This window comes from Coloeus monedula, assembly GCF_965178545.1.
Source record: "Coloeus monedula genome assembly, chromosome: 1".
Classification (NCBI taxonomy): domain Eukaryota; kingdom Metazoa; phylum Chordata; class Aves; order Passeriformes; family Corvidae; genus Coloeus; species Coloeus monedula.
This window is the reverse complement of record NC_138781.1, coordinates 74,855,642-74,864,564: the sequence shown is the minus strand read 5'-3', so window position 1 is coordinate 74,864,564 and position 8,923 is coordinate 74,855,642.

Here is an 8,923-nt window from a genome sequence, read left to right as displayed (position 1 = left end):
TGCCCCATCACCCTCACAGTAACGCGTTTCTTCTGCATATCTAACCTAAATTTCCCCTCCTTCGGTTCGTACCCATTCCCCTTTGTCCTATCACTACAGTTCTTGACAGAGTCCCTCTCTGTCTTCCCTGTGGGTTCTCTTCAGATACTGGGAGGTTGCTCCGAGGTCTTCACGCAAACTTCTCGTCCGGAGCATGAAGCACCTGTTTATACACAAACTTGTTAATACATTGCCTGAGGTTACCAATTGACATGACTAGAATGGTGGAGATGTGTCAGAACGTTCCTGCAGTGTGCACTCGGAACGGGATAAGAACAGAAAGCTCTCCCTTGTATGGGAAATAACGTGTCAGTGAGGTAGAAAGCATAAATCCTTTATGCAAGATAATTAACAGACTCCATCACGGTGTGCTTTAAAGCTATCATCACTCTAGTAAAAACAGATGCATGTTCTCTGGGACTTGGTTTGCGCAGTGGTTGAGCTTCACTGGGTTCTGCTGGCTGTAGTTGGAGTTTATGCTGCTCTCTTCTAAATCCAAATTTTTTTTCAGCATGGTGTTCCCTGCTGAGTGATACTACAGGTTTTGCATGTTATTCACATTAAAAGAAGATAAAAGCATGGTTTTCAGCTTTAAGGCAGAATATTAGAACAAATATTAAAACAAAACAAAAAACCCAGAGTAGTTTGAATAAAATAATTCCATATATTTGACTTAGATATTTCGATATTTATTTATTTATTAGTATAAATGTCTGCATTTGGTATTTTTTTCATTTAAGTTATAATTATTTGTAACTTAAAAACTCACTCAGATTACTTCTTCTCACTAGTGAATATGCAGTCATTAGCTTGTACAAAACAGTTCCCCCCCAAAAAAAACCTAAAACAAAGGAACAACTAAAATCCCCTAGGCAAGAGGGTGTGCAGAAGGGCGTGAAAATAATATTGTAGAGGAGGAGATTAGAAGTAGTGAGTAGGTGGAAATGGAAATGGAGTTGTGGGCAGGGATTATGCAGTTTTCAGGGTGAGAACAAAGAATCTGAATTTATCGCAGTAAAAGGATGAGAAAACCAAGGATTAGTCTTGAAATGGGATTGACCTGCAGTATGTCTTTGGTGGCATTTTGAATCCAGTGTTTCAGAGGTGGAGGCACAAGGAAGTGAGAGGAAAATATTGTGCATAATAAAATGCTAGCTGCTACGGTGACATCAATGGAAGTTGATTAGTGATCCATCTAAGAAAATATGTTAATTATGTTGTTAGCAGAAGTCAAAATAAGATGTGGACAGGAAAAAGCAGCAACCAAATATGTTCGTTTCCTCCTTTAACATATAGGACAGTCTATATGTGCTGTCTTTCCAGCAATATCCAATTGACACAAAAGAGGAGATTAATCAGAAAATAGCTATAGAATATTTATAGACTTCCACCACGAAAGACATTGAGGCTTTCAAAGCTCAAATATCAGCAGTATAGAGATAGAGCAAAGCAGACAGAAGTAAATGTGTCTTTCACAATATAACTCTCAAGAGGTGAGGTGAGAATGCCAGTGGAAAAAATCATCGGCACTAAGCCCCCAGTAGAATGAAGGTTAAACATTGGTAGGAGACCTTTAGAATCCTTGAACCTGTGATATGGTCTTGTTCAGTCACAGTTAAATGTTCACAGCTTACTAGACTAATGGGGAAGTTCCCTTGTAGTAGATTTCATGGGAAAACCCATACTGCTTTTTTCTTCTGGCTAAGAGGCCACTTTAGCAACCTTGGGATTGACAGTGCAGCTGTGATAATGTTTCCTCTTGTTTTGTTCTCTGCATTGTAAAGTATTGTTGACTTCTGTGTGAGAAATGCATTCAAAGGGGAAGGCCTTATGAACTCCATACAAGTTACCAATGAATTCCCCAGCAAACCTTCTCGATTCTTTTAAGTAATGCCAATGGAGACTGACGTCTGCTCTCCCCAAGTTACCTGGTTTGTATTCATCTCACATGACCTCATTCACGGAGGAAATGCATTCCTGGCACAAGGGAATTGTTTACAATAGAACTGTTTTCTCAATGACTGTGGAACTGGAAATTGAACGCTAACATAAACATCATAACACCACTCCAGACTGCAGTTATACATAAAGCAATACTTAATTAATCTGACCTTCATAAATAACAACATCACAAAGTGTATAATTTTCAAGAGCGAGCTGGCCAATGCCTGTATATACCCTGAGGATGGGGAGGGAGAAAGAATGGATAAAACATACTCATTACTTTGCTAATTAATCTGCAGAAGAAGCTTCAATACAACAGTGATGTGTTTAGAGAAGGACAGGGAATACAATACAAGTAGATGAAAGTAAAGTATAAGAGCTGTGGCAGCTGTGGTTTTCTGCTTCCTCAGTTTTGTTAATTTAAATCTTTCGAAAGAGTTTTTCAGTGACAAAATTGTGGTGATGCCGCATGTTCAATAAGCCAAAGTATGGCAACTGTAGAACCAAAGTTATCATTTAAACGTGGAAACAAGTTTGTGAATTGGTAATACTACAGGACAAACAGCTGATATTAGATATGTCCTTTTTGATCTTAAAAGATGCATGCTCCCAAAAGCTGATGCATGTAAAAGAAACATGTCTTGCTTCCAGAGGCCTTCGGAAGAAGGGATGAAGTTTTGGAAGAGCAGATAGCATGGATGCCACCTCCTGCCTCTGGAGTCGCTTGTGCCTGACTATTCATCTACTGAATTTTCTGCTTGTGTTTTCTGCTTAATGGGAAGGGGGAGGGAGGACCAGGATCCCATAGACTACACTATGATAAAGCTGGAGACGCCTTGGTGTGACTTCCATCCAGCCTGTCCTTATGCATTTAGAAAAAGTAGTGAGAGAGTCACTTCCACGGCCAAGGAAAATAACTTTTTTCTTTTATCTTTCCAAGATACCTTGCTTTCTTTTCTAGCCTTCCCCAACCCTCCCTTTTTAAAAATCTTTTTTTCTTGTAGCAAGCACAGATGTGACATCTAACAGCCTTCTTAAGAAATTAGCATTAATGGTTACAAGAGATAAGAGCCGTGTTAGTAATTCTGGGGTTCCTGGGAAACTCAATGTTTTAGAATAATGGTAATGTAAACAGGTTGTTCGTGATCCCTTATCTCTTGAAGAAGAACAGTTAATAGGAACACAAGAGCTTCTGTACTCCATCAGAAAAGGATCATCTATCTAACATTCTGTCTGTCCCTGACCATTGTCCATAGAGGACACTTGGGAAGGAGGGGTGAAATGATGGCCAGTATATGGTGGTGACAAAAGTAGGGCGAATGAAATGTGCATCACATCCAGCTGTCTGCTTGACTGCGCTTTCCCTAACAAAAAACCAGCCCCGCTGTAGCTGTACAACAACTCATGTGCTGGCAGAGTTACAGAATTGTCTTTGTCCTGCAGGGCCACACAGCTCCCAGAGCAGTGCTCAGGCCACAGCACCCTGTCCAGGTACCCTCTCTGCTGGAAAAAATGCCAGCCTAATCCTGTGGATCTCCCTGCAAGAAAATTTCCGGCGCTGCTGCACTCTGTATGCCTCCCAGGAGGTGCTTGCTTGCAGCAGGGCTGGATCCCGGTGCTCTCACAGGCACCAGCCCTTGCCACGATGAACATGGGCAGGGCTGATGGCCCAGGGGCTGCTGCAGAATCACTCCCAAGTGCTGTGTGCACACAGGCAGGCGGTGCCTGTAGGCAGCCGGGGCTCAGGTCGAAGCGGGGCTGCCTGCTAGGAGCAGAGGAGGTGTTGGTGCCTCATCGTGTGCTACAAAAGCAGGTGACGTACATATATAGCCCAGCCACCAGCCTGCCTCCCCAGGGCTGCTGCAGCTGCTTTGGGATGAACGCTCTGCAAACAAAAATGCTCAAAACACTGTTTGAATCAGAATTTTGTCTTCACACTGTACTTAAAAACTTATTTCATTGCTTAGCATGTTTGGCATAGGTGTTAGGAAAAAAAAAGGAAAACAATATTCAAAATTAACTACTTGTAAATGATGAACCATTATATGTTGCAATTTCTTTTATTTTATGCTGAAGAAGTAACTGTACTGATATTTTACATGTTGAGCACTAGATTTATTGAAATGAAATTAATGACAACCCAGTAGTAAAAGCAAATCTTTACTCTCTAATTTAAAAAGACACAAATTAAACTTGTGACCAAGATGATCGTAAACTTCATTTAGTATCTGTGTTTCTTTTCGTTTGGTACACCTACTTATACCAGACTTCACATGCAAACAATTTGCTGTTCACACTTGGACATGAGACTCCTTTAGCTTGCTAAATATTCCAAGGGATGCTGTGGATTGTGGGCTGGAAGAGAAGGCTGAGCAACCTACCTTCCCCTCAGGTGACATGGAAAAATACTGCTGAAATCGAGCAGGCACAGGCACAGGAGGGAAGAGGCTATGGCTGGTCTCTGAAAGGTTCAGAGCTAAAACATACGTAAGTATCTGCAAGAAATGAATGCTGGCCTTTCACACAGGGACATCCACTTTGTCACACAGAGCACCCACTCTCGACTGGTCTTACCACTTCAAAAATTATATTTAAGCAGATACGCAATGTAAGTTCATGTTACAAGATAGCACAGCTGATTTTACAGGTAACAGCAGTTGTCTGAGTAGATGAAGCTCCAGAGACACCGTGTGTTCACCTGACACTGTAACAATACCCCCAGTGCCTCACTGCCCCCCCACCTTACTGCACTTATCCCCTGGGAACCCTCTACTGGGCCACAATCATTGAACGAGTACGGGAAAATGCACTATACAACTAGAAGGGATGCACTGGGGAGTTCGAAAATGCTGTTCCACCAAAATCACCTTCCTTTCAGGCATAGTAGGGTATGATTTTCTGCACTACTTATTGTACCTTGAGTGCTGGGTAATAGGATTCTTTTATTCCTTATGGAAAGCAACCATTTTTCTAATAAGCAGACATACCGTAGTCTTTATTGGAGAAAGCTTAGTGCTTGTATTTTGGAGGTCTTCATCATAAAACTGCTCTGTAGAGCAATTCTTACAATCAACAGTATTTCAAGATGTGACACGTGTCAGTCCTTTCTGGAGCTGCTCAAGCTTTCCACACCTTCCCCCTGCAGCCTTCCACCTGTCAGCACTGCTGTACAGCCTTTCCTCCTTTTCCAGCAAAATCAGTTGCAAATCCTATCCTGCCTCACAGTTCTCCAGCTGGTTGCAGCTGCCCCCTTTCCCCAGTGTCCTAAGGAAGAGCTGAACTGCTGAGTGCATAAACAAAGGATCTGCCGACCAGAGGGACCACAGATACGCATTGCCTGGGAGTCTGTGCTTCAGGGGGATGGAAGAGGAGAAGATGCCAGTGCTGTGCTCACTGTGGGGTGACACACACCTCCTGCTGCAAACTGGATAATGAGAGAAAGGGAAGAGTCTCATAGGCCTGAGAACTCCCCTCCCCCTTTGTTTAACAAACTCAGATAAGTTATGTGAGGCTTGCCATGGCTTCACCTTCCCTTGGCCCCTACTTGTCTAGAAAATCCACAGATGCTGCAGTTATAGTCTCTAAGCTCATATTATGATACTGTGACAGAGAGAGCTTTAATACAGAATTTCATCCATGGAGAAATTAGTTCCTTGGTCACTATACTTATTTAGGCTTTCAGGCAGAAACTCTAGGTGGGGAGCTGAAGGAGGGAGCCTTTTCTGGCTGCTTTCAGCTATGTCCCTTAGGAGTTACCATTAAAGCTACTGCACTGCTTGCTCAGTGTATCACATTCTGCATTCCCTCAGAGACAGTCTTTACCTCTTACTGTCATCATTACCTTCCTGGATACGTATTTCCATGAATGTTTTCACTTTTTAGCCAGATAGGGAATATTTTTGTAGTTAAACTTGCAGCAACTTCTGGCCTATGTCTACTCAGCAACTTGGTGATTAAGTTGCTCCGCCCAAGCTGCTAATGTGTTTTTCAAACATAGGAATAATTTTCTGCTTTGTATCGTGCCTTTGGAAACACCTCCAGGTAATCTTTAACGATTGATTGGTCCTAAACTTTCATGAGTTTTCTCTGCTTCAAGACTAAGCTACAAGTTATACCACTCCAGTCAAGACAAGTCTATTATGTTCACGTTCATATGACTTGATCTTGTCACAAAAGGCCAAATGAATGATTTGCAGTATTGGAAAGCCTCTGTTTTTTTCAAAAACTTACCTTTTGTAGGTGATCTTAGGTGGTTGCTGTGCTTGCAAACCACCACGTTGCTCCCCAGGTCTTCTTCGTGCCTCTCAGAGCTGCTTGCCCTCCCCCACGTTGCTGCGTGGGACAGCATTGTACTCTCCCATTGCTCTTTGCTTTATAGCTGCACTCAAAAATACCGGAAGAACTGAAATTACCTCCTCCAAGTTCATTCCAGGTTCTCTGTCAAAGTAATTCAGACAACTTCGTTTGCTCAATCTTTTAACATGAATTAACTCTGTTTCCAGTTCCAGGTAACACACAGGATATTGACAGCATTGGCAAGAGGCTGGTGTTTGTTTCATGAATGAAATTACACAACCTCTGCCCTTGCCATCAGTTCCTGTTAATTTACCTTTGGCACGCACTGCAGAGAAGCTGCTGCTGCACAATGGAAATTTAGAAAATGTCTTGTACATAGCTGTTTTCCCTTTCTAACCCAAGAAACAGGTACAAAACAGGTTGCTGAACACAAGCAGTTCACCCATTCCTCCCCCTGGCACTGCTACCAAGTACACCAGAGTTGCTTGTGCTCCTCCAAGTCCATCTCCATCCTCTAACAACAGCACAGCCCATTGCCTTCCTGCTGTCAGCCTGGGAAAGGACAGCTTGTACAGATGGGCCTGTTGCTTTGAAGAGGAAAACAGAAATCAGAGACACACTGTCAGCTTCTGCTTTGTTGGATATAAACTCGCTTTGCTATAAGCACTGGAGAAATATCAGAACATAAAGAGCTTTGAAATAGGATTCAAAAAGAAATCAGCGCTTTATCTTCTGTTTGAGAAAGAAAAAAAAATGGTGTGAAGGAGAGAGGGTAAGTCAGAAATAAAAAAAGGAACCGAAATTAAAAAAACAGCAAAAAACCCAGAAAATTAGTCAGAAGCAACAGGAAAGAGGCAGGCAAAAATTGCCAATTAACATTCACATCAAAGGAAAATTTTCATCAAAACCCTTTTCTTCTTCTAAGAAGCATCATGCATTTCCAGTATGTACTGCAGTGAAGCGAGCATGCTTTACACAAAAGAAGGCCCAAGAGACTACGCCAAATAGCCTCAAAGCTTGTGGAAACCATTTTACACAGCTGACAACTAGGATAAAACCCCATAGGAGCCCTGAGTGTCAGCATCGCTGCCCTTGTTCACCAGTCAACTTCCACCCTGTGCCAGCTCCAGGGGATCTGAAGCACAGACCCTACACGTGTTTCTGTGGATTCATTTACCCTATGTAGAGCCTCAGACTGCCCAGGAAGAACAACAACACTATGTCCCACTGCCCCACAGAAACCCCATGAATGCTTCAGCACATTTGTTCCCAGCTGGACTAAGCCCATCTAAACCTGGAATGGGCAGGCACCTCGCAGTGTTCCAGGTGCTGGCTGGAGGTAACTTTGCAGTGCCTCCCTGGTGTGCATTGGGTGGGTGGTCACACAGGACCCTGCGTGTTTTTGAGGTGTTTGTCACCAGCATTCCTACATATGGGTGTGCCCGTGTGCCCTCTGTGTGAGTTTGGGCCATGGCAGTGTCTTTATAGGGGCACCCCATCTGTGCTGAAGCCGGTGAAGGGACAGTGAAGACAAAGGGTGGACAGAAGGGTTCAGGCTCTCTCAGCAGGTGCTGTGGCTCCTGTGGCTATGCTGCAGCTAAACCAGCCTTGCTGTCAAGCAGGCACAGCGCCCTGCCTGCTCCCACACTGACAGGGGACACGTGCATTGTGGGCATGAGCTTTTTGGGCAGGTAAGAACAACAACAAAAAAAAGAAAACATTTTAAAATTATAGTGACAGAGCAAGGCAGGACACAAACATACCAGTCCACATCCAAACAAGAGCAGGTATAAAGATTAAAATAATAATAATTTCTTTGCTGTTCAGTTGTCTATGGAGCAACTAATAGCTGTGATTAATTAATTAAAACATCATTAAAACTTCAAATGAGCTCATGCCCAGTCAGGCAAGAGCATGAGCATTTCAACTGGCAATTTAAATGGGACATTTGAAAACAGTAATCGGCTTTTTTCAGATTTTTTAAAATCTTACATAAAGCAAGGGTCTTGATAGGTCAGAGCCTGCCAGCTACAGCCCATGCTCCAGTCTTCAGGAGGAGAGAAGAAGAAACAATTATTTTAATTTATATAGTTTTAATTTTTTCCTAAATTTCTATTGGGCAAACAATTCACCTGACTTTGCCAGAGCCTAAGTCACAGCTGCAAGTAACAGTCCCCATTTGCCATTGTATTTCCTGAATGAGATGGTGATATTTATAACCACTTTCCCAGTCCCTTGCCTAGCTGACTCGCTACTGCTGAGACATGGACAGTGAAACAGCAGAAGGCAACTACTCCAGCTGAGATTTTTGTAACAAATTACCTGTGGACGGTCATCAGGCCGACAACCGAGTGAGTCAGAGGAAATTACTGTTTATAGTTGACAGAACGCATACGACACTGAGCATGTTTGAAAGCAAAGTCCCTGCCTTGAATAGCTTGGATTTAAATGAGTTGAGGCAGCAGAGGAGGAGTGAGGGCAAGCAAAAGCAAGTCCTGCCAATTCATGTCACAGTGCCTGATAATAGGTCACCAAGCAGGAAAGAAAACTCCGGCTGCATTATCAACATCAGGCCTGTGTCAGGTGTCAGTGACTTATTTCCTGGAGATGTCTGAAAACACAACCAAAGCCTATTTAGCAGGGA